The sequence below is a fragment of the Elaeis guineensis genome, chromosome 8, assembly GCF_000442705.2.
Source record: "Elaeis guineensis isolate ETL-2024a chromosome 8, EG11, whole genome shotgun sequence".
Lineage (NCBI taxonomy): Eukaryota > Viridiplantae > Streptophyta > Magnoliopsida > Arecales > Arecaceae > Elaeis > Elaeis guineensis.
In genome coordinates this window covers 91,417,324-91,444,997 of record NC_026000.2, presented here as the reverse complement: position 1 = coordinate 91,444,997, position 27,674 = coordinate 91,417,324, and positions in this window count along the sequence as shown.

Here is a 27,674-nt window from a genome sequence, read left to right as displayed (position 1 = left end):
TCCTAAATTGGTTCAGTTCAAAGTGTTTGAGCTAAACTAGATCAGTTATCTTTGACCTAATGGGATTGGATCCAATTTAATTGGGTTCTTATCTAACTTGAAACTCAAGTGTGGAAGGAGTCCTTTGCACCCACCAGGTTTCATGCCAAAATAAAATTGCCGCCCCCTCTTAATTAATGTGAGAAGGTGAAGAGTCCTTCTTAATGAAGGCTCTTATCTTATCCTATTGCCTAGTATTCTTATCCAGAACCTTAATTAATTCACACTGATTTTGCATGAGGAATTTATGGGTAGTAGAAAAGGAGGAGTCCTTTTGTGTGAAGACTCTCCTACATCAAAAATAATTCATGATGATTTATTTCACTGTGTGAGAAGGTGGAGCGCCAAAGGTTGGCGCCCCTTGGTCCTTCCTCACGTCCCATGGTCACCAATTTATGGGGCATCCCATATAGATCAAGTGCTTGATTTTGGATGAAAATCAAAGCTAAGTGGCATGTAAAAGAGAGAAAAATTTAAAAGAAAATTAAAAAAAAGATAAAAAAATTTAAGAGGCAAAAGTTGTAAGAAGGGTGGTGAGAGAATTAGTAAGTGTTGATAGTTAGCCCTAGGATTTGATTTTTTCATGTGTTGGAGTTCAAAATCAAATCCTAGATTATGAGATATCTGAAGAGTATCTTCTTGGCATGATTTTGATGGCAAAATCAAAGGTGACTAGATTTTGGTGTGATCATACTTCAAGTTCGAAGCCCGTAGTGTTCTTAAGAAGACAAGGCTACGGCAGCACACCAGTTAGGGAGGACCTTGGCCAACTTTCGTGTGGATCATCCTTGGAGGACTTCTACTTTAGAGTCTCATGGAGATCACCATCGTGCCATATTGCTTTTTGGTAAAACTATAAAATTCTATCCCTTTGCATGCTTGTTTTGTTTTGATTGACATCGGCAAGGTGATTCTAGGGTTTGGATTTCGATTCGATAGTTTTAACTGTTAAAGCTATTGATTTATTTATTTTAAAATTTTTAAAAATTGATTTTTGCTGTGTGACCAGAACCCAATATAGTGAACCCAAGAACCCATCTTTTTCCAGTCTGTTAATCCTTTCTTCTCATATGTGACCAAGCCTAAGGTGCCATCTGCACTTTAGGTTTATTTTATGTCTAGATCTCTTAGATCCTATGACATTCACTACCTGCGTAGACACATTCACAGATACATCCATATGCAAGTGATAGAGACTGTCAATCATAAGACTATATCCAACCATTTTATTTTCAGAATAAATGGTATATAGTCTTTATTAAAATTGAATACATAATTATCATGTGCTAAAGTTGAAGTAGAAATCAAATTCCTGCTTACAGTAGGTACAAAATAGCGATCCCTAAGTAATAAACTATGTCCAGATAGTAATTATATAGGATAGGTGCCTACGGCCATAATAACAACTCTTGCTCCATTTTCAACTCCCAAAGTTATTTCATCTTCCTTTAGCCTTCTACTTTCTTGAAGACCATGCATAGAAGTGCACAAATAAGCACTAAAATTAGAGTCTATGATCCACTAAAAGTAGAAGAAATTGTAAGAGTAGAAGAACCAGAGTCTATGACCCACTAGCAAGTCCAACATACCTTCTAAAGGTGCGTTGGCTTTCTTCTTCTTCAGGCTCTCCAGCTAGACAGGACAGCTCCTCTTTCAATGGCCATTAGAGTTACAGTGGAAACACTTTTCTTTATCTGCAGCCTTCTTCTTAGAAGCTTCCTTCTTTGGCCTGTTCTTGTTCTTCTGCTTCTTGATGGGCTTCTTCTTTTTTCAAGTAGACTTTTTCTTGGATGATGAAGTCTGCTCCACAGCAAGAATAGTGTCTCTTGAACTCTTCAAGGTCCTTTCGATGGTTACCAGCATGTTCAACAGTTCGACATTAGTGCAGTCGATTTTGTTCATATAGTATTTTACTACAAACTATCCATATGAGTCAGGAAGGGATTGAAAGATCAGATCAACTTGTAATTCCTTATCTATGACCAATCTGAGCTTCTTAAGCTCCTCAAAATCTTTGATCATTGTCAAACATGATCATGGATAGATTGTTCTTCATGCATCTTTACTTTGAAGAGTCTCTTGGACACTTCATAGCGCACTGACCTGCTCTGTTCACCATACAACTCCTTGAGGTGATCAAGTATGGCCTTGATAGTTTTCATATCCTGATGCTGTCGTTGGAGTTCATTCAACATGGATGCCAATACATAGCACTGGGCCTTGTTGTCATTGTCCGATCACTTTTCATGTGCCACCTTTTGGTCAGCTGTCAGATGGGCTGGTAGCACAGGTATGTTCTGGTCCATGACATGGCTAATCTTCTCAAAATTCAAAATAATTTTTAAGTTCCATAGCCAGTCTTTGTAATTAGAATCGATTAGGCAGTTGGTTTCAAGTATACGGATAAAAAGGTTGGAGGTAGATATTTTCTAGCAGAGAGAAAAAAATTCTAGTTAGATTTTTATAATTAACTTGATGTAGTTTGTTTTAGAATTTTTATTTTAAAAACAAACTCGACTCCCACTATTTCTTTGAATCTCTCACCCTCCTCAGATGGAGAAATAGAAACTCCTTCAGATTAAGATTCCAACTGGGTACTGCAGTCCCACTGATTGGCACATCATCTCACTTGATAGCTATTAGGATATGCCAACCAATGAGTGGACAACTCTTGTCCAGCACTTCTTAAGCATCTTGCAATAGTGTTCGGTCTCTAAGTCCTATAGGCCTCACCTGACAGTTATTGGCCTCATTCTTTAGTTAAGTCAGACCTGCCATTCTTGCATAAGTGAAGTCATCATTAGGTCCCTCACCTGACAGTTATTAGGGCCAACCCCATCTCCATCTTGCAACATCTCATGTTAATAGAGTGGTTATATTTTTTTGATGCAACTGAACCACTGTATCCAGTCAAGAACAATGAACATCAGTAGCACGCTAGCACATCTACAATGACAGAAGACTGCTCTACTTAATATTTATGAAGAGATTTAATTTAAATTTTTTATTTTTAATTAATTATTTCATCTGATGTAAATCCATAATTAATAGATCTACTTAAGAGATCTTAGTTTGGTTTATCAAGATCGGACTGATGGTGCAAAGCAAATATAGTGAACTCAACACAAAGCATCCTAAAATAGAATTTAATCAACCAAACTGGCCAGATAAGTACAAGATTGGTGGGAGGCTTCCCATGCATATGCAATGGTCCTAATTAAGTCACCATCTCTGTTAAAAATATTTTTTTAGACATCAATAGGTTAACCTATACCAAATTGGATCCATCTTTTGGTTCCCTACTACAGATTGTAAGATTGCAACCATCTTGATGTGTATTTATGATACAATCCTACATGAAGGGTTGTGGTGATGCATGGAGATCATGACATGTATCAATTGAAACATAACGCGATTATCTCATAATCCAAAATAATTTTATTTTAATCAAATCCTTTTCTTATATACAAAGGTAGCTTTGATTAGAGGGTCTCATCACTTCTCATCCTAGGACAACCTTTCAGTATAACATCTATTATACCAGGACAACCTTATGTCAGGATGATCTTAGATTAACCCATATAGTAATAAAATAAATTTTATTAGTTTTTCATGAATATCTTATATTCAAATAAAATAGATTTTATTTATTAGGGTTTTCTTATTTCACATCTTATATAAAAATTTAACCCTTTTGATTTAGGTATCAAAATTGATTCTTTGATCAATAACTTAAGCAATCATCTTTTCATACCTAAGCCATAATCTTTTTCACATGTACAAAGGAAACTTTGATTTGAGAGTCTCATTTCTTCTCATCCTAGGATAATTTTTTAGCATAACATCCGTTATGCTAGGGCAACCTTATGTCAGGATGATCTTAGATTAATCCTAAACCTTTAACCTAGCTTTGATACCACTTGAAGGATCTCTTAGATTTCTCATACATATTTTAATTAATCATATTAATTAAAATAAATTTTATATGTATTAATTAATCACATTAACTAATCTGAGTTGGAAGATTGAAAAAGATCTAATCTATTTCATCAGCATAATGGAAATAAAATAAATTACCCAACCCTTTACATGAAAAAGAAAAACTATTCCCAAGATCCCAATGTACATAGGAGATTTAACAAATATTGAAAGAAAAATATATATTTTTTTAATACCTTTCTGACGGCTGAACTCCACAACTAATGATCATGGATTAGTTTCTTTTCTTACAGCCACACAAGTGTCTGGCCTCTATGGGTATCCATGTAGAGTTGGAGAACTGATCTGCAGTCAATTGATCCTTCGGGGTGCTAGCTCTCTTACAGAATCTTTACTTGATGGAGGATATTCTCAACCCATGAGAACAGCAGTAGGATGAGAGCCTTCTTCAAGATCCTTCTTGTTGAAATCTGATTTCAATAAGACAAAGAAGAAGAGAGAGAGGCTCTGAGGTGTGGAAAAGAGGGAAGAGAGGGAGGGGGTGGCAGCCTAGGGGCAGGGGAGGCTTCTTTGGGGCATGAGATTCTCATGAATCCTTAGGGCTTGGCCACTTATTTATAGGTTTAAGACTCTAGGATGGCACCCCAAGCATTCATGAAAAATAATCTCCTTTAAAGAGTCCCTGATGGGTAGGATTTTTGGAAAGAGAAGTCTCATGCAGCTGCCTCATATAATTGAGCCAAAAATTTCTTCTTTGGCTAAGGCGGCTAGGGTTTCAAAAATCCTAATAGTGCCACCCCATACTTTCTCCATTTTCCCCTTTGTTGGTGCCTAGGATTTTATGCAAGAAACTCTAGGGTGTAGAGCCAGTTGACTAGTCAAAGACCAAGTCAAAATATGTTATTTTGGCTAGGCACAGATGTCATATACCTAGTGCATCCAAACTCATTTGGGTGCATGTGTCCTAAGCCCAAATGATTCAAGCCTTTGATCCAAATTCAATTGAACCAAATCTACATTAGATTCAACTTAAATTCAACCATAATTAATTCAATTCATTCAAATTAAGACATGCAATATTTGCATATTAATCCTGCTTGAACTTACTAACCTTTAGTAATTAAGTCCTTGCGACTTGTAACAATTACAAGTACATATATTTATCAATCACATTGATAATTTAGATTCTAATCATCTGATTAATCTCAAACTCTTTATATGTGTGTGTTAGAGGTATGCCCTAGAAGCCAATCAGGCTTATACATTAATTTTTTCTAGGGCATAATTTTGTACTTGACCTAATTAATTAGGAGGTTATGGTGTTGAGACATCATGAGCAGCAGGCTGAAGATTGATTTTGAGAAGTTTGACAGGAAGAAAAACTTCTCGATATGGAGGATGAGGGTGGAAGATCTATTGGTTCAGCAGGAACTAGATCTGGCTTTGGAGGAAAAGCCAGAGGGGATGACAAATCAAGCTTGGAGTCTTTAGAGAAGAGGGCCTATTCGCTGATTAGGTGGTGTTTGGCAAACTCAGTGCTATATGGCATATTGGAAGAAAGACATCCAGAGGTTTGTAGTCAATGTTGCACTCCTTGTACCTGGAAAGGAATATGTGCAACAAGCTTATACTGAAGAAACAACTCTACAGCCTTCGGATGGAAGAAGGTGGAGATGTGTTGGGCCATATTCAGTGGTTCGACCAGTTGAGTATGGATCTACTCAATTTGGGTGTGGCTATGGAGGAGGACAAATCCCTGATGTTGCTGTGCTCGCTACCTAAGAGTTTCGATCCACTAGTGATGATTTTGTTGTCCGAAAAGGAGATATTAGTCTATGAGGAGATAGTATCGATCCTTCGAATGAATGAGAAGAGAGTGGATGGTGATGGGTAGTACGGAACTTCCCCAGGATACCATGATGGTCGGTGAAAGGTCTTGGACGGGGAAGGATAGATATGAGATAGTGGGAAGGCAGAATTCTTCAAGGAGTATTAGGGAGGTAAGGTGTTATATGTGTCGGCAGCTAGCGCATATGAAGAGAGATTGTCCTTAGAGGAAGAAAGGAAAGGGAGAAGGTTACAGACCGAAGTCATTCAGTGCAGTGGCTGAGAGTGATGTATCAGATGATCTTCTGATGTTATCGGCTGGACACAGGGAGGAGGCAGATCGGTGAGTACTGGACTGCTAGCTCTTATCATTGTACACCTCACCGGGCATGGCTCACTTCTTATACATAGGTGGGTGAGGGGCATTGAGGGATACTAAGAGATAGGAGCTCTTGTGCTGTAGTAGGAGTGGATTCCATCAGGTTGAAGATATATGACGGAAGGATGCGGACCTTAACAAATGTGCATCATGTCCCGGATCTCAGGAGGAGCATAGTATCACTTGGATACTTGGAGGAAAAGAGCTTCATTTTTAAAAGCAATTCAGGGGTGCTAAAAGTCTCCTAGGGTAACAAGATTGTGACGAGAGGGAGGAGGTTGAGGAGTTGTCTATACCAGATGGAGGGATCTATTGTATCCAGGGAGGCCGAGATGATTGCTTCAGCTATGGAGGATCAGTCGAAGGTCCAGTCAGTGCAAATTGGATAGTTGATAGTATGTTTATCAGATTTGCCTATTACGGGGTCGTCGGATCACAGAGAGGTGGAGCATTGAGGATAGGTGTGTCCACACATGGAAGAGGAGCACCGAAGAGAGGTTCCTTCACAGGTGCTGATGAAGACCATGGCCATGACACGATCTTTAGGCGAGGAGGTGCAAAGGGAGGGGAGTCTACCAGGTGCTTGGGCAGCAGTGAGCGGGCACCAGGAGAGGGCCTAGAGGTGTATGCATCGAAGATAGATGCTACGATAGTGATATAATGCAGAGAGAACCCAAAGACTTGTGAGGAGACTTCCACCAGCACGGACCATAGGTGGCTCTGAGACTTCCACTAGCATAGGTGGGTCCGAGGCAAGGGAGTGGAGCTGCGGTCACTCTAGGATTTTTTAATGCTATGATGGAGCATATTGTAGGAGCAACGACGGTCAGAGCTGTTGGACTAGTGGTGACTAGAGTCATTAGAGCAGCGTTGAGAAGAGTCACTGGAGCTACGATGGTTAGGAGTCATAGATGGAGTAGCTAGTGGTGCGATAGATGGAGTTGCAGAGACGATAGTGCGAATAGCTACTGGATCAGCGATGGGCATAATCATTGATGATAGGACCTATAGGAGAGGTGCTTGAATGTAGGATGAGAGCTTCAGTCATAAAAGAGGTGGTGACAGTCTCTCAAATAGCTCCAAGGCTGAGATATACTATAATGATGAGGAGGTCTGCACAGTTGGCTTCACTCCTTATTAGCCAGGTTGTGCAGAAGATTGGAGCTCGGTGAAGAGTGGTGCTCGCCAAGGCTTCAGTGGCACAAGGTGGATATTGTAGGGATTGTGTGGTGCCCCCATAGCCTTAGAGGTGACTACAGGTAGAGTCAGTGCAATGGACTCCAAGTTTGTTAGAACAGGAGTGGTCCTAAGATGGAGGCAGAGTGCAGCTTCCATGGGCTCAAGGTTCAAACTGGTGAGGACTTCGAGGAGCTTGGTTGGGGCTATGGATTTTTGGGATGCAAGGTGGAGAAAAAAATCAAGCAAAGGGCTTATACTAATAAAGGAGTCGACTCGACATCAAGAGGAGTCGACTTGGATCAGGTCGAGCCAGCTCGAATCGCTAAGAAAGTCAGCTCGAAATTCAAACAGAGAGCAGCATTTCATGGCACGCTAGTGGCACGACAGTCGAGCCAACTCGAGGTTCGATGGAGCTAACTCGAGTATGGTCGAGTCGACTCGAGCTCTGATCGAGTCGACTCGAGTCATGGAAACAGATGTGCAAAATTTTTGTTTGGGTCTAGGATCGGATTTTGATCCTAGGGTCTTAAGGCCGATTTGATGGGTCATAAAGTGACTAACTCAAGTGATGAGTGCATGACCAGACTATGGGTGTACATAGATTTGGATGAGTGCATTTGTGTTAGTCAAGCAGCAGATTGGTATGGCCCATAGGCCATCAGAGGAGTCCCACGGGCCAGCACGACCCAGGCCAGTGTGCAGGACAGCCCAAGGATGTGCAAGCATGTGTGGGCTAGCCATGGGCGCGTAGCCCAGGCAGGCGCACACCGGCGCATCCCAGCATGTGGCCCCAGCCCAAAGGGTGCGCAGGCACACCTAGGTCACAGTTTCATGCGGCTCCATGGACCGATGGTCCACTAGCATAGGAGCGTGGTCTATAACCATTTCCCCACCATTTTGCATGGTCCACCATGGATCGGAGTGTGATCTGACAACCATCAGAGCTATCGATGAAGATCCGACAATCCAGATTGATTTTGAGGTTGATCAGAAAGTAGGGGATGCCTGATTGCATGATCGAACAGCTACGATTCGAAGTGATCATGATCAAATGGTCCAAAATTGATCTATGATTTGTTTTAGACTCGATATCCTAGTGTAATACTATTTTGGTGATTCTAGAGCCCATGTAGCTTCCATTGATAAGCCATTTATTGCATAGGATTAGCTGGTGACATTCTGGTTATACAGAGAGATTCTTGAGAGATTTTAGAGAGCTTTTATAAGGATTTTGAAATCTTTTGTTGAGAGATTTTTGTACAAGGGTTGAGTGATGAGTTTTTCTTATATTTATTTGATTTTTTTTATCTCATAGTGAAGCTTATACATCACGTGAAGGTGGGCTTGAGGCCAATCCATGTTATCTTGATTTGTTTGTAATATTTTTCTCTCTCTTTCTTCTTTTTTCCTCCCTTAATAAGTGGTATTAGAGCATAATAGGCTGCTGGCAGCTGGCTTCACCAAAAAATTGAGATCAAAGAAACCTCTGTTCTACCCCTTCTCTTTTGGCTATTTTCGACATCAGAGGCATCATCGACTGTCGGTTTGGCTTCCTTCGAGCTGCACTATCGCAGGCCCTATTGCTGTTGACCACCGGCCTGCAGTCATGGCCCCCAATATGAGAAACAAGAAGGGACCTCGCGGTCCCCTATTCTGCCAAAGAAAACCAATGGGAAGAAGAAAAAAACAAAAAGAGGAAAGAAAAAAAAAGAAAAAAAAAAGAAGAGAGTTTCTCTCTCTCCCTCTCTTTCTTTGAGTTTGAATCCCCACTTTCTCTCTAGAAGCTTCACTTTTTCTCTCTACTTTCTCTCTCTTAATTTTCTCTTTCTAGACCATTTTTCTCTTCTTACAATTCTCTCTCCATGATTGATTCAGTAAAGATGTTCCTAATGATTCTAATCTGATCTTAGTAAAGAAAGTCCTAATCCATGATCGTCGAGCAGCATGCCAGCACCCATCTTTACTAGATCTGACACTGATTGATTTGATCACCTTTGATCTCAGTTGGACTATCTATTTTCTATTCTAATCATGATCTAATAAAGTGCCTTATTTCGATCGACTGACCTAGACTATAGGATGTGACTACCATTTATCATGCCTCACTTGATTACTCATAATCTTACTTATTATTGGATTTAATTATGTTTAGGAGTGTAGTTGCTCGATAAGAAGATGTCTAGCAATGGATAATGTGATTTTGATCTATGAATTGAAGATTTTGAAAAGAAAATTATAGAATTATGTGGATTTGTTAGAGTACATATTGAAGAAAATATGCGGTAGTGCAGTACATGTAATTTTAAAATTTTATGCAGTGAAAATAATAGATTAAATGATTTAATCCTAATCACATGTATAAGATCCTATCTTAGACTACCACATTATGATCTTTGATATAAAAATATATACTTTAGATATGAAAAAAAAAATTACATCTATCTCATCGATGTTTAAATTCTACATCTAACTATTAGATCTACCATAGGAATCAAAACAAGTTAGAGAACATTACCAAACAAATTTGATCTTGATCTTCTCTTATCCAATGATTAGAGAAGATATTTTTCAGGTTGCTCATAGCCACACGGAGTCATCTGGCCTTTACAAGAAGATCCACGCAAAGACAGACGTAGATCAGAGACTTGGAGGTGCTAGCCTGCAAGCAACTTCGACAGCTAATTTATTTCTCCTTCTTCAAGTATCTTGGATACTCCAAAGCAAGAGAGGATCAAGAGGAAGAATAGAGGAGGAGGAGAAGAGGCTCTAAAAATAAAAACCAATGAGGGATAGATCATGGGATGTCCAAGAGAGAGGACCCCTTTTTATAGATTAGGAATTAGGTTTTCCAAAGAAGAGCACCAAGAGTCAATGCCAAAACCTCCTTTTGGCATCCCAAAAAATTCCAAAAAAATTATTAGGATGTGGAAAAAGATTTTAGAGCCTCACACACTAAAAAATGCTTCAAAAAAAATAAGAAAAAATTAATATGATACCAATAATATTCTATATATGAAAAATCTCTTTCCTAGTTTACCTTTTATCTCTAATTCGGATCACATTCGAATTAGGCAAGAGATAATATTATGACTCATCAGCTATTTTTGCCCACTCATATTGGACCCTCTATCATGATGCCAAAAATCACAACCCAAATCTAATTAGGCATGGAGAACTTGGCATGGATCCAGATGTGGCACAAAAGATAAGGATAGAGTCCTAGTTGACAAGACTCTTTATTTCTAATTCTGATTCTAATCCAAATCAAATTTAGATTGAACCCACTAATAGAAATAAATGTAATCCAATTAGAAATTTAAATATCTCATTAAACTTTTAACATAATTAAAAATTAGTCGAGTCAAAATTTTGATCGAATCAGGATCAAATTTTTCTTATAATCAGGCTCAATCATATCAAACCCAATCAGAGTCAAACTTAATCTAATTCAATTAGACTTGTTCCAAAGCTCTTTACTCAATCAAATTGAGTCAATTAGTAATCTAATTACTAATAAATTCTTTAAAAATAGTAGAGTCCTAGTTCCAATGGGACTCTCCCCTAGAGTCTTAGTCAGAGTAGGACTCTTTACTAGAGTCACAATCCAATTGGACTCTTCAACCATCTGATTTGATCAAATCTTCTAATGCGTGTGATCCCATAGGCTCAAACCTAAGCCAGTAGCATAGGAATAACTTTCTATACCAATCGATGAACCATCTAGCAATGATGATCTGACAACCAGATAGGTTAAACTATTGCAAAGCAACCTTCTAGAACCTACTGGCGTATTGTTAACGTATAATTCATCCCTTTGATCCAAATGCTCAAGATAACCTTGAGTTTTACTGTCAATCATAATTTAGTCAACCACATTGTATTTTAACTTTTCAAATCTATCTTATGGATTACTCTTGACAAGATTTTACTGAATTGAAATACACTGATGTATATCTCTTACTAATTCAAAGGGGTCAATTCCATCTTGATTCACACACCGACTTGATAAGTACTTGACTGCACCCAGTAACCTTCCATCATTGTGTTAAAAACTCAGATGGTCCGATACTAAAGTATAGTGGATTGCTTACAAGTCACCATGGTGGTCTCAGATTGGAGGGATACTTATATCTATATCCTTCACGAGCTACTCTTGACAGTAGAGTGCTCGACACATGATCACGTTCGATGCAAATATACTCTTACATTCTATTTGTATACCATAACAGTATCTCCATACTCTTTAGTTAAAAGGATAATCAACTCATATAGCACACAATGACCTACACTTGATATGCTATCGTCCTAGTAATAGCATATTATTTGATCGTGAATATTTTTAAAGACTTAACGATAAATCCTCCTTTGTCGATTAATTATTATCCTAAGAACTTCATTACAATACAAAAGTTCCAAGATAGACAATTTTGAATAAAAATATTAAATATTTTTTTATTAATAAAAATTTATATATAATTTACAAGATGAGCACAATCGTCTAACAATTGGCTTTAGGACATATTTTCCAACAATTCTCATTTGGACTAAAGCCAATCGATACAGTATCGAATACCCATCTTCGACTTGTGATCATCGAACTTCTTGATTCCAAGAGCTTTAGTAAATAGATCGGTCAGATTCTCCTTCCCGTCGTTCTTTTGAAGATCGACGTCACCTCGATCTACGATCTCTTGGATAAGATGATAGCGGCAAAGAATATGTTTGGTGCACTGATGTGTTCTCGACTCCTTGACTTGAGCAATGGCTTCAGTATTGTTGCAGTATAACAAGACAAGGTATCAATGAGGATGCCACTCTGGACTTGTCGATGAACTTTCACAACCATATAACTTTCTTCGCAGTATTGAATGCCGTGATATACTCTACTTCGCAGACAAAGTCTGCCATAATGTGTTGCTTGAAATTTTTTCAGTAGATCACTCCATCATTTAGAGTAAAAATATAATCTGACACACTCTTGCTATCGTCATGGTCTAACTGAAAGCTGGAGTCGAAGAACCCTACCAGTTTCAAGTCAATTTCACCATACATAAGCCACTGGTCCTTAGTATTTCTCAAATACTTTAGAATGATCTTTACGACCTTTCAATATTTTTTTCTCGAATCAGACTGGTATCTGCTCACTACCCTTAGTGAGTATGCCATGTCTGATCTCGTACATGTTATGGCATACATAATAGAACCCACTATCGAAGCATACGAAACTTTACTCATACACTCTCTCTCTTGAGGAGTTGTCGGACAATCTCCTTTTGAAAGAAAAATTCCTTGGCCTATTAAAAGATAGCTTTTTTTAGAATTCTGCATGCTAAACCATTTCAATATGGTATCTATGTATGTAGATTGTGAGAGCCCAAGCAACCTCTTAGATCTATCCCTATAGATCTTCATCCCTAGGATGTAGGCTGCTTCTCCCAGATCCTTCATGGAGAATTATGATGACAGCCACACTTTTATTCCTTATAATATAGGGATATTATTCTGATTAAGAGAATGTCATCTACATACAACACAAGAAATATAATTATTGAACCATTTGTCTATCTATATATGCAAGGTTTCTCTCCATTCCTAACGAAGCCATACATTCTGATCACCTTATCAAAATGTATGTTCCAACTCTGAGATGCTTGCTTCAATCCATAAATAGATCTCTGAAGTATGCACACTTTGGACTCATCTATGGATATGAATCCTTCAGGTTGTATCATATACACCTCTTTGTTCAGCTCTCCATTTAAGAAAGTTGTCTTCATATCCATCTGTCAGACTTCAGAGTCCAAGTATGCTACTATCGTAAGCATGATCTGAATGGATTTGAGCACTGTCACAAGAGAAAATATCTCATCATAGTCAATACTATAATGCTGATGATAACCCTTGGCAACCAAACAGACTTTATAGATCTCCACCTTTCCATCTGTGCCCCTCTTCCTCTTGAAGACCCACTTACACCCTATGGGTTTAACCCCTTCAGGTGGGTCAACCAATATCCATACATCATTGACCTTCATGAACTCTATTTTGAATTTTATGGCTTCAATCCATTTGTCAGAGTCAGACCTCTACATCACATCCATATAGGTAATCAGATCTTCATTATTCTCATCGAGTTTTATAGGATCCCCATCTCGGACCAAAAAACCTAAGTATCTGTCCGAGTGATGTGGTACTCTATCAGATTGCCTTAAGGATGTTTGTGTGTTGGGCTCTGAATTTGATCTCATCAAATCTGATTCAGATTCAATCATTGGTGTTGGTTCTTTTACCTATCAAACTTCATCAAGTTTGATTTTAGCGGCACTTATTCCTTCATTAAGAATTTTTTTTTCAAAAAGTGTGCTTTACTACTGACAAGCACCTTTTGTTCAATAGGCAGGTAAAAGTAATATCCCCTCATTTTCTTGGGGTACTCTATAAAATTATACTTATTAGACCTAGGGCTGAGCTTGTCAGTTTGTAATCATTTAGCATAAGTCGGACATCCCCAGATCTTAAAGTAAGAGAGGTTCGGCCTATGCTCTGACCATATCTCATATGGTATCTTACTAACTGACTTGCTCGAAATATTATTGAGCACAAGACAGGTCATTTCAAGTGCATATCCCCAAAAGGAGATCGACAAAGTTGCAAACTCCATCATGGATCGAGCTATATCAAACAAGATTTGATTCCTCCTTTCTGAGATGCTATTATGCTGTGGTGTCCCTAGAGGGATCTATTGAGAGAATCTCATTCTCTCCTAGATATGTTAGAAATTTACTGGAGAGATATTCACCTCCTCGATCAGATCGAAGAGTTTTAATATTTTTTTCAGTTTATTTCTCTACTTCATTACGGAACCGTTTGAACATTTTAAATGATTCAAACTTATGTTTTATCAAGTTGACGTACCCATACCTAGATAAATCATTAGTGAATGTAATGAAATAGTTATATCCTCTTTTGGCACATGTGCTCATGGGCCCACATACATCAATATATATAAGACCCAGCACATCACTGGCTTGTTCATTTTTTTCAGTAAAAAGTGATTTGGTCATCTTTCCAAGCAAACAAGACTCACAGGTAGGTAACGATTCATAATCATCTTTATCAAGAATTCTTTCATGAGCTAATTTGTTCATCCTGTTCTTGTTGATATGACCTAGTCTACAATGCCAAAGGTAGGCATCCGTGACATCATCTATTCTAGGGTGTTTATTTGAAATGTACATTACATTAGGCCTAGATACAATATAGATATCATTATTCAACTGTCCACATAAAATTGTAACACTATTCAAAATGATATCATAAAAGTTTTTTTTATTAATATTTCATAATTGAAATTGGCCAAAAGGCTTACAGAAATAATATTTAAAAAAAACTAGGACAGTAATGACACTCATTAAGAACAATATAATGAGACTCGAATACAAGCTTAATGATTTTTAAGGCTAGAACTAGAACTGATCTTCCATCTTCAATGTTCAGGAATCTCTTACCATCTCCAAATCTCTTAGTGATATGAAGACCCTGTAATGAATTGCAAATGTAAATAAAGCTATCGGTATCTAATACCCAGATCATTATATCAAAAAGAGAGAAGTTATGAGATGTTATCACATAAGTACTAATCATTGTCGTAGGTGGTCAAGAATAAAAATCAACTCAAACTATATAGATAGGGTGAGTAGGGATCATTTCCACAGAGATTTAGGATGATTATCTTTTTTTTAAGAAGAAATAAAAGAAAATTGATTACAAAAAGATTAAAAATAAAATAGTAAGAATTTAGTTATAAATATAAATTAATTTATAAAAAAAATAAGTTAGAAAAATAATCTAAAAATTTTGAATCCACCATGCAAATTAGATTTATTTTCTTCTTTTTTTTATGTTGCAATATTAATTATTTTGATTAAGGTATTAGTATAGCTTATCTCTAAGGGGTACGGACTATATCAATAGATCACAGCTCATCCTATCAGGGTATAAACTATCTAAATTCAATAATAAGATATAAAATTTAATCTAACATACCACGATCTATCTCTCCTAAGTACATACCGTATCCAGATATCACGGCACATCAGTAGAGGGTATAGGATGTGTAGGCTAGATCAATACCTCAAAAAAATAAAAAAATATAAAATAAAATCATAATTTTATTGTATGAAAATTAAATACAAGAAAAAAATAAAAATCTATTTATAGGCTTCATCGTATTTATGGATTGAAGAGATTTAGCCACCATCAAGATCTCTAGCTCCATATTCTCCTAATTTTTGATCCCTAAAGATTTTTATTTTTTTTCTCTATTTTTTTCTTGCTTTTTCTCCAATTTTTTTCCTCCCTACACTTTTTTCCAAACCTCCTATTTATAGATAAATTTTTTACCTTTTTCTGATCACAAAAAGAGTCCTAAAATCCTTAGAAATCGTATAATACTCTTAGAATTAATTTTTGGCCGCGGATCATCAATGGACCATCTAGAACAGTCCAAAAATCAGTATTTTAGTCCTTATCAGGGTCAAAATCAATAATAGCTGTTGGATCATGTCTCAGATGGAATTCTGACCATCGGATCGTGTAGTTTTCTTTCTATTCTTGATCGAAAATGTTCTCAACCATTGGATCAGACTTCAAATTGATTCTGAATCATTGGATCGCACCCAGATTTCTTTTTCTAGTTAGTTTTTAGTCGGCAATAAATATAGACCGTCTGATCTCGTGTAGTTTGAATTTGGATCGTCAGATCATATCTTTTTCTTCCACCTAACCCGTGAGCCATGCCAAAACATCGTGAAACTATTCCATGGACCGTGCCCCTGAATCTGTGAATCGAGTGGCCAGTCCACCATGCACCAAAGATAATAAAAAATATTTTTAATAATATTTTTACTTGATTTTTGCTTCGATTTTTGCCTAAAAATTAGAAAAAATATACATTAAATTTTTTATTAATTTCTCAACATTTTGAAGCTTAAATTTTCAATTAAATCAATATCTATCTTTCATAAATATACTCTAATTTTATATTTTTTTAAAAATTATTTATTTTTATAAGAAAATTTAATTTATTCATTAAATTAGATTTTTAAGAAGATGTTAGCACAATAAATTATCAAAAATATCTTTAATAAATATAAAAATATACCACTTATCACACCCTTCATTTTGAGCTTTGCTCGTCCTCGAGTAAAGAAAGAATTTAAAATTAAGTATCATTTAATTTAAAATTTTAAATTTTATCAAATAATTTTTAAAAAGATCATTAATATTCAGTAGAGCATGAGCAAGGTATGTTATTGGAGTATTAATATTAATCAATGTGGGAGTTAAGCTAAGAATATTAAATATTTTTTGAACTTTATCTAAATTATCCCTATCTTTATCTTCAAATCATTAACCTCATATGGACAAGTATATTATTACTTCCATCCTTCATTTATTGATTTTTTTTTAATATTGTACCGCTATTAAATGTCTTAATCTCTTAAGTTTTTTGTTTGATCTATATAGCAAGTTTTCAACCAAGGACTCCCAAACCAGATGACTTTAGGGTACTAGGTATAAAATATCCCTCGGACCTACTTGCTCGAATCAAATAAGCTACGAGTTAAAACTAACTTTACCATAAAATTTCTTTGTCCTTCATACCTTTTGACACGTTACTTAATGCTTTCTTAGGCAAAGTGGCACGGTTACTCGGCATGAAGTACTTGAAAAGAAAATTTAATTAATTTTTTTAAAAAATATGAAGAAACATATAGTTATCCTACACAAGTCCATAAAAAGTAAACTCTTCTTTGATGCTGGTAAAAAAAATTTAAAAATATTTAAAGAAAATTATTTAAGTTCTAAACTTAACTCTTTATTGAGTTTTCTTAATACTTGATCCCTCGATATCTTACAAACTCTCTAATCTATACATCAATTTTTTTTAAAAAAATATTTGATTTAACTTGATTTTTAAGTGTAATTGGGTGCTTAAATACTAAATACTAACTTTCTTAAGGACTTTAAAAAAATTTAAAAAAATGAAAATTTTTTATTATTCTTCCTCCAACTTAATCGACATTATTTTTAATGGAGTAAAAAAAATAAAGGATACATAAAAAGAAAAAAAAAGAGAGATATCACCTGATCCAGATGTCTTTTCAAAATTAGTTCTCCTCCCAACTTAGCCAATTTTATCTTCAAATTCCATCTTCAACCAAATCAAATTATTGACAGATGCTTCTACATAGAGTGGTCTTTTATTTCTAAAAAAATAAAGATCAATTAAAATAAAATTAAAAAAAAATTGGATTGCCTCTCAAAAAGTATTAAGTTTTTAGTCTTCAGCCAGACTGAACCCGTGATACAGAATCAATCAGAATAAATAGGCTCATGGAGAACCATGTCCTCCTCCTCAATTTCAATAGGTAACTTCAAGATTGGTTTCAATCATTGTCCATTTACTTTAAAAGTAGCACCATTGCTTAGGTTTTTAATCTCTTTAGCCCCATGAGAGAAAACTTCTTTTACTATATAGGACCCTGTCCATCTAGATCTAAGTTTTCCAAGAAATAAATATAGCCTAGAATTATACAAAAGAACTTTTTGATCAAATGAAAATGATTTTTTAAAAATTGTTCGATCATAAAATATCTTAGTTTGTTCTTTTTATATCTTAGCATTGTTGTATGCCTCATTCTTGATTTTCTCAAGTTCATCAATTTGTGGCTTCCTATGTTGTCCAGCCTCATCTAGATCTATGTTCAACTTTTTAATAACCCACATAGCCCTATGTTCAAGCTCTACTGGTAAGTGACATGCTTTACCAAATACAAGCCTATAAGGAGACACTCCTAAGTTGGTTTTGAGGCAGTGCGATATACCCAAAGAGCATCCATTAGCTTCAATGACCAATCTTTTCTATTGGTGCTCATAGTCTTCTCTAGGATTTGTTTGATTTGATGATTTGAAACTTTAACTTGTCTACTAGTCTAGGGGTGATAGGGTGTGGCCAATTTATAAGTGATATTGTATTTGTTTATCAGGATTACAAAAGATCGATTGCAAAAATATGTTCCCTGATCACTTATAATGGCTCTCAGGATTCCAAAATGAGAGAGGATGTTTTCTTTGAGAAATTTGATAATAATTTTGCTATCATTTGATCTACACGGCATAGCCTCTACCCATTTAAACACATAATTGACAACCAATAAATATATTCATTTTTGAAAGAGTTTGGAAGTGGTCCCATGAAATCGATTCTTCATACATCAAAATTCTTAACAACTAAGATCAGATTTAATGGCATTATATCTCTTTTTGTGATCCATCCTACTTGTTAACATCTAGTGCAGCTTTTACAGTACTCATGTGCATCTTTAAGCAAATTGGGCCAGTAAAATCCACATTGAAGAACTTTTACGGTAGTTTTCTTGGATCCAAAGTGGCCACCACAGGCTTGGTCATGATAAAAAGATAAAATACTTTTGATCTCATGGTCCGAGACACATCTTTTAATGATTTGGTCAGGATATTATTTAAACAGATATGGATCATCCCAAATAAAATAATTTACTTGGACAAAAAATTTGTATTTATCCTGAGTGGTCCAGTAAGAGAGAATCCTACCAGTGGCTAAGTAATTGACAATATCAACATACCATGGTTCTTTGGTCACGGACATGAGTTGTTCATCAGAAAAAGATTCTTCTATTGATGGTTCGTTAGAGGGTGCATCAGTCAATCGAGACAGATGATCAGCCACTATATTTTTGGTTCCTTTCTTATCTCTGATTTCTAGGTCAAATTTTTGAAGAAGTAAAATCCATTAGATCAAACATGCTTTTGCATCTTTTTTTGTCAAGAGATGTCTAATGACTGAGTAATCAGTGTATACAATGACATGTGATCCAACCAAATAAGATTTAAACTTTTCGAGGGCAAAGACGATAGCCAAGAACTCTTTTTCAGTGGTTGGGTAGTTAAGCTGTACATCATTAAGGGTCCTACTAGCATAGTAAATGACTTACGACAGTTTATCAATTTTTTATCCTAAAATGGCTCCGATGGCATGATCAGATGCATCACACATGAGTTCAAAGGGTTGAGTCCAATTGGGTGGGTGAATGATGGGTGCGGATGTTAGTGCCTTTTTAAGATGCTCAAAACAATCGAGGCACTCAGAAGTGAAATCAAATTTGACATCTTTGGCAAGAAGATTGGTCAGTGGTCAAACTATTTTGCTAAAATTTTTTATGAACCTCCTATAAAAGCCAGCATGTCCTAAGAATGAGCGAATTTCTTTGATTGATTTGGGTGGTGACAGATTTGCAATCAAGTCTACTTTGGCTTTATCCACTTCAATTTCCTTCTTTGAGATAACATGGCCAAGTACTACTCCTTCTTTGATCATAAATTGGTATTTTTTCCAATTACGCACTAAGTATTTCTTCTCACACCTTTCTAAGATCAGTTTTAAGTGATGTAGGTACTCAGAGAAAGTGAAGCCAAAGATGAAAAAATCATCCATGAATATTTCTAAAAATCTCTCGATCATGTCAGTAAAGATGCTGACCATGCATTTTTGAAAAGTAAATAGAGCATTATATAAACCAAAGGGCATACATTTATAGGCAAAAGTTTCAAATAGATAGGTAAATATGGTCTTCTCTTGATCTTCTGGTGCTATAGGAATCTGGTAATAGCCAGAATATCCATCAAGAAAATAATAGAACTCATGTCCAGCTAATCTTTCCAACATCTAGTCAATAAATGGTAGAGAAAAATGATCCTTTCTTGTGGCTGCATTTAATTTTCTATAATCAATACAAACTCTCCATCCAGTTTGAACTCTAGTCGGTACTAACTCATTTGCTTCATTTTGGACCACTGTCACCCCAGACTTTTTAGGCACTACTTATATTGGGCTAACCTATGAACTATCTGAAATGGGGTAGATAATTTTATTATCTAGTAACTTGAGAATCTCTTTCTTCACTACCTCCTTCATATCTAGGTCAGGTCTTCTTTGGAGGTCTTTGATTGGCTTGGCTTCCTCTCCTAAATAAATTTGATATTGGACAATTGAAGAATTGATCCCTTTGATATCAGCCATGGTCCAGCCTATGGCTTTCTTATTCTCTCTGAGCATAGCTAAAAGTTTCTCCTCTTGAGTTTGATCTAGGTCTGATGCGATAATTACAGGTAGGATTTCTGTTGGACCTAGATACACATATTTGAGATACTCAGAAAGTGTTTTGAGTTCTAGTTTAGGTACTTTCTTAATCGATAGCTTATGTATTGATTCATCCATCCTCACAAGTAGTTCGACAGGTGGTTGCCATTGTGGATGAACTCTCTAATCACTAGATGGAGAAATTTTATAAGCTATTTTAGATTCTTGATCTGATCAGAGATTACAGTCAAAATCTTCTTCTCCTAAGTCAGTGGTCTCATAGATCTCATCCAAGATCAGATTTACATCAATGAATTCATCTCTTTTGTTTTCAAGATTAAAAATATTAAGATCAATATTGATGTTTTCAAATGAGAGCTTCATGAGTCCATTGCGATAATTGATTAGGATGTTGGTAGTTGCTAAGAATGGTCTTCATAAGATTACTGGGATGTGATCTTTTGGATTAATCACTGGTTCAGTCTCGAGGATCACAAAATCTATAAAAAAATAAAATTGCTGACCTTGATTAACACATCCTCCACAACTCCTTTGGGGACCCTCACTGATCGATCTGTCAATTGCAATGTGATTTCTATAGGCTTTAATTCTCCTATCCTCAATTTTTTACAGATCAAATAAGGTAAGATGTTCACACTAGCCCCTAAGTCTAAAAAGGCCCGTTAATAATGGTTTTCCCAATGATACAAGAGATTATAGGAGATCCTGGATCTTTGTACTTAACAAGCATGTAGCTCGACAGATATGAGCTCACACTGACTGTTAAAAAGGCTTTTTTGGGAACATTGGTGTCTTCTTCTTTGTGGATAGGTCTTTGAGAAATTTGGCGTATGTGAAAATTTATTGGATCATGTCTAATAGAGGAATATTTACTTTTACTTATTTAAACATCTCTAAGATTTGATCCACATGGGCTGAGTGTCTGTTGGACCTAAGTCTATTTGGAAAAGGAGCTACAAGATTGGTCGGTGATGTCTTGGCTTGCTTAAATCCTGAGATGAATTCTGCAAGTGACTTGGGGGTTTCGTCAATCTCTGTTGACTCCTTAGATTTATCTGGATCTTTAAACTCGATCTGATCGATCACTTGCTCATGAGGTGGTTTAGACAATGGGCCATCTTGATCTTTAGGTGTACTAACATGGTTGTCTACTTATTTTCCATACCTTAAAGTGTTAATTACATTTAATTGGTTGACCTGGGCTCCTTGTTGTGGTCCTTGATTGTTCTGGGTCCTAGGATTAGCCTCAGATTGACTTGATAGTTTATCTTTTTCTCTTTCACTCACAACCGTGGCTAATTGACTGAACTGCATCTCTAGATGGGCAATAGCCTGGGTTTTGGAAGTTAAAAATTGATTCGTGGTCTGCATCAAGTTGTTTAGTGTGGTGTTGGTATTGGTAGTCAATTTTGCTAGGATTTTCAAACTCTTTTCTAACGAGTTAAGCCTTTAATCATTACTGAAATCTGATGGATTATTTGATGATTGAGTGGGTCTGGGGTTGGGTTGAGTGAAAGTAGGTCTATTTGAGTTTGACCCTTGTGATCAAGAAAAATTGAGGTGTTCCTCTATTCTGAATTGTATGTTGGTGCATAGGAATCATTTATGGATCTTTGATAGGCTGCGTTCACCTGTGCTATTTCGTTCTTGGCTGGACCCATCAAGAAAGGACATCCTTCCATCATGTGGTCTATGGCATTACACCCATCGCAAGTGAATGTTGCAACTTGGTTCACTTGGGTGTGTCCCTTGAGTTCATGGGCCTCTATCCTACGGATTAAAGATGCAAATTTAGCCTCTTCAGCTATGGAAGGTTTAACTTGACATACACCCCCTCTTGAAGGTGTGTGTCTATTGTGTTTCTTAGTAACCTCTCATTGTAGGCTCTTTTCTGTGAGGTCCTCTCGAAATTACTAGGCATCTATAGATTCTTTGTTCATGAATTGATCCTGACACATTGATTCTAACATGGTTCTAGAGTTTGGATTTAGTCATTCATAAATGATTTGGCACAGCCTTCAAGTTTCTATTTCATGGTGTGGGCATTGACTCAAAAGGTTCTTAAAATGATCAAAGCACTTCCAAAAAGACTCATCGAGTAATTAAAAAAATCGATTAATTTCATTCCGAAATTTGGCAGTCTTATGGTGTGGAAAAAATTTTTCAGGAGCACTTTAACAAAACCCTACCATGATGCTATGGATTGGTTAGGAAAACTGTATAACCATTTTTTGGTACTATCCTAGAGAGCAAAGTTGATCAACCTAAGTTTTACATTAACCTCAGTGAGCTATTAAAGCCGCATCGTGGTGCATACTTCCTCAAATTCTCTCATAAAAATGTATGCATCCTCAATTTTGGTGAATTTGAAAAATATATTTATGATCTGAGGTTTAATTTTAAAATTGACATCAGTTTGTGGCAGTCAGATACATGAGGGTTGGGCTGACCCAACTGGATAGCAAAGGTCTTTAAGGATCCGAGGTTCATGTTCGGGTTCACCCATGGTGGGCTTAAGGTCTACTAGACTTGATGCAAAGTTTAAATCTATTCTGACTAATCGACTAGATATCCTTATCCAAGAAAAAATTTGAGAATTTTTAGTTATTTTTATAATTTTTTTTCTTTCTTAAGAGAAGAGGAAAGAGAAATAGACGAGAAGAGAATTCTAAAGATGAGAGCCTAAAGAGTCTTAAATCTAGAGATGATAGAGAAGAGTATTTAAATTGGGGTTAATATTTGTAGGTTAGTAATCAGGTTATGCAATCAATCCTAGCTAAGGGTAACCCTAGATTTAGACAGCTCCTAACTATCAAAGTTGCCTTTGAGCACTCTAGGTAAAAGACTAGCCACTCAACTGGTCAGGTAAGTGTAAGGTTGGTGGGGGTCCTCTCGTTGTTTCCTTAGACATCAACTGAGTTGGCCAGATAAGTAAATAAAATTAATTAAATAATCACCTTCCTTTAGAATATAGTTTCTGAACTACTTTCCTAGACACCAGTCAAACTGACTAACCCTAACTTGGTCCAACTCTTAGGATCTCTTATCCTATTGAGCTCGAGAGTCCTCAGTGGCCAACATCTAATTGATTTTAGGTTAAAGTTTAGGTCAATGCAATATGCAAGATGGTGGTTTGTAGACCAAGGAAGAGTGATGAAATCTCCATCTTATCTTGTTTAGGATTTGTGCCCTTAAGATATTTTATGAACTTATGCAATGCAAGAAGAAAAAGTGCCAGATTTGGTAATTAGTCAAGAGTAAATTGATTTATTTCACTTTTTAGATTTTATGATTAAGTATCTAATTTCTTAAGTAGATTATGAAGTGTCAATGTAGAGATTTTTTTTTTTAAATAAAAGCAAATTTGACTAAGGAACTAAGCAAGTTAGAAAGCAAAAAAAAAAAAAACTAAAAATAAGACCAAAAAAAACTTTTTTTAATAAAAAATAATCATGCCTAGATCTCCGATAATGGTACTAAAATTTGATTGCTGTCGTAGATGGTCAAAAATAAAAACCAACTCAAACTATATAGATAGGGTGAGTAGGGCTCGTTTCCATAGAGATTTAGGGTGATTATCTTTTCTTTTAAGAAGAAATAAAAGAGAATTGATTGTAGAAGAATTAAAAATAAAATAGTAAGAATTCAATTGCAAATATGAATTAATTTATGAAAAAAAATAAGTCAGAAAAATAATCCAAAAATTTTAAATCCACCATGCAAATTAGATTTATTTTCTTCTTTTTTTATGTTGTAATATTAATTTTTTTGATTAAGGTATTAGTATAACTTATCTCTAAGGGGTACAGACTGTATTAGTAGATTACAGCTCATCCTATTAGAGTATAAACTATCTAAATTTAATAACAAAATATAAGATTTAATCTAACATATCATGATCTATCTCTCCTAAGCACATACCGTATTTGGAGATTATGGCACGTCAGTAGAGGGTATAGGATGTGTAGGCTAGATCAATACCTCAAAAAAATAAAAAGATATGAAATAAAAATATAATTTTATTGTATAAAAATTAAATATAAAAATAAAAATAAAAATTTTTGTACAGGCTTCATCGTATTTCTGGATTGAAGGGATTTAGCCACGCATCAAGATCTCTAGCTCCATATTCTTCCAATTTTTGATCCTTAAAGCTCTTTAATTTTTTTCTCTATTTTCTTTTACTTTTTCTCTGATTTTTTTTCCTTCCTACACTTATTCTCGGACCCCCTATTTATAGATAAATTTTTCATCTTTTTCTGATCACAAAAGGAGTCCTAAAACTCTTAGAAATCATATAATACCCTTAGAATTAATTTTTGGCCATCGAATGATCAATGGACCATCCAAATCAACCCAAAAATCAGCATTTTACTCTTTATCCGGGTCGAAATCAATAACAGCCATTGGATCGTGCCTCAGATGGAATTTTGATCGTTGGATCGCATAATTTTCTTCCTATTCTCAGTCAAAAATGTTCTCAGCTGTTGGATCAGACTCTAGATTGATTTTGAATCGTTGGATCGCACCCAGATCTCTTCTTTTGGTTAGTTTTTAGTAGGCAACAAATATAGATCATTCGATCTCATTTAGTTTGAATTTGGGCCGTCAGATCATACCTTTTTCTTTTGCCCATGAGCCATACCAAAACACTGCAAAACTATTCTGTGGACTGTGCCCTTGAATCCATGAACCAAGCGACCGATCCACCGTGCACCGAAGATAATAAAAATTATTTTTAAGGATATTTTTACTTGATTTTTGCTTTAATTTTTGCCTAAAAAATTAGAAAAAATATGCATTAAATTTTTCATTAATTTTTTAAATTTTGGTGCTTAAATTCTTAATTAAATCAACATCTATTTTTCATAAATATGCTCTAATTTTATTTTTTTAATTATTTATTTTTATAAAAAAATTAATTTATTCATGAAATTAGATTTTTAAGAAAATATTAGCATAATAAATTATCAAAAATATCTTCAATAAATATAAAAATATACCACTTATCAAATACCTTATCTAGCAACTGATTACTTCTTTTTCTTTGGCTTGTTCGGATCAAGGGAAGGGATATACTGAGAATAGTTTTTTTTTCAGTGACCCTGCTTCTTACAAAAAAAGTACTCTGCCTGACTTTGATCAGTCTTGAACTTGAATTTTTGGGACTGACTGTTAGCACCAAGCACCTTCTTATTATTCTTCTTTCTTTCTTTCTTAAAGGGATGATGACTACCCAAAGAAGATCCTCCCATTAGATTCACCATCTCCTTGTGGAGCTGGTGATCCTTCTCAAAAGTTTGTAACAACCCCAATAGACTATGGTAGTTTACTACGGGCTTCATCATTCTGAAATGATAGACGAACGTCAGGCAGGACTTGGTTAGGGAGTTCAAGATTGCATCCTTTCCCAGCTATTCGTGCAAGGAGAAGCCAAGTTTGCTCAGTTTTTCAATCTACTCAATCATGTACAATATATGATCGCTAACAGATGCACCCTCTCCCTCATTCGGATGTTGAAAATGATACAACTAGTCTTGTGCGGCTCAACGTTGTCAGGATTACCAAAGGAATCCCTCAATACTTGAAGTATTTTCTCTGACTAAGCCTCTTCAAATTTTCGGCTGAACTCGTCGTTCATAGAGGCCGCATAATGCAATGAACTATGGTGTAGTTGTTGAGTCACTTCAAATAAGTATCACGGACTGTACCTCGGGCATTGAGAGCAGGCTCCTTAGGTGTCGGATCCATTATCACATGAAGGATCCTCTTATGCTCTAGGACTATCTTTAACTTTTGATATCAATCATCAAAATTCGATCCGATAAGCTTCTCACTATCCAACAGTGATCGGAGTGATAAGTTTGAGGCCATATCTGCACACATAAGAAAAATACAAAATCTAATTAGTATATGAATTTGTTAATCCTAAAGACTTGGACTTTAGTCTAAAGGTCCTCCCACTATTTTATACGAATTGATAGCCTCTATCTCCAATTCGAGGAATTACCTTATTTCTTTAGCGAGTACTAGATGCAGGGAAGTGTGGTAGGTGATATGCATTTATTTTTAAAAATTTATAGTAGAACATATATAAATTAAATAATTTAATCTATAATACATGCATAGATCAAATCTAAATCATCATACAGGATCTATGACATAAACTAATATGCATGTATGCATATCTGAAATCTAAATTCAGCAAGTATAGAATATATCTAATTTATATTTAGATTATATCTAAATATTAATTGAATTCAAAACTTTATACCTGAGTGTGGGTAGCAGATCACTGCATTCGAAAATTTTGGTAAATGATTCTTGATGATGCTTGACAGTCACACATGCATCCGGCCTCTACAGGTATCCACACGAAGTCCTTGTGCTGATCGATCTCTTTGGAAGCGTTAGCTCACGAGGACATCATTTTTTGGCTGATCTAAGAGAAATATGATGAAGATAAAAAATAAAGAGATCCTCTCCTTTTCTTCGTGATCCATGCATCTGATCTCTGCAATAGAGATCAAGAGAAGAACCCTTTCTTCTCAATTTTCCCACGCATAAAAGAGAACCTTTCTCTCTTCCTTTCATGCCCTTAAGAAGAATCTTTCTTCCCTAATTTTTCATGATAAAAATCAGATCTAATCTAATTTCTCATGCTAAAAATCATATAAAATTCTAAGCTTTAGAAAAATCTAAAAGAGGGATCTAAGAGAAGAACCGTTCTTCTCTCTTCTTCTCCTTTTTTCTTCCTTGATCTAGAACTCTAGGAAGTCCCTTACGCTCAACCAAATTTTTTTGATATTTTTTCTCTAAATATTTATATAAAAAATTAGATCTAATCTAATTTTTATCTTAAAAAAATAAAGAAAAAATTTGAAAAAAAATTTCTTCTTCTTCAAGGTCGCGCACAAGAAAAAAGACCCATCTTCTTCCTTCTCTTTCTCTCGTTGGGAAGAATTTTTCTTCTCCAATTTTTTGCTATAAAATCAATAGAGAAGCCTCTCTTTGATGCCCAAAAACTAGCAATAAAAGATTTTAAAAACCTTTTCAAGAAGGGAGGAGAAGAGGAGAGACTAGATGCATGAGATATGGGGCGTCTAA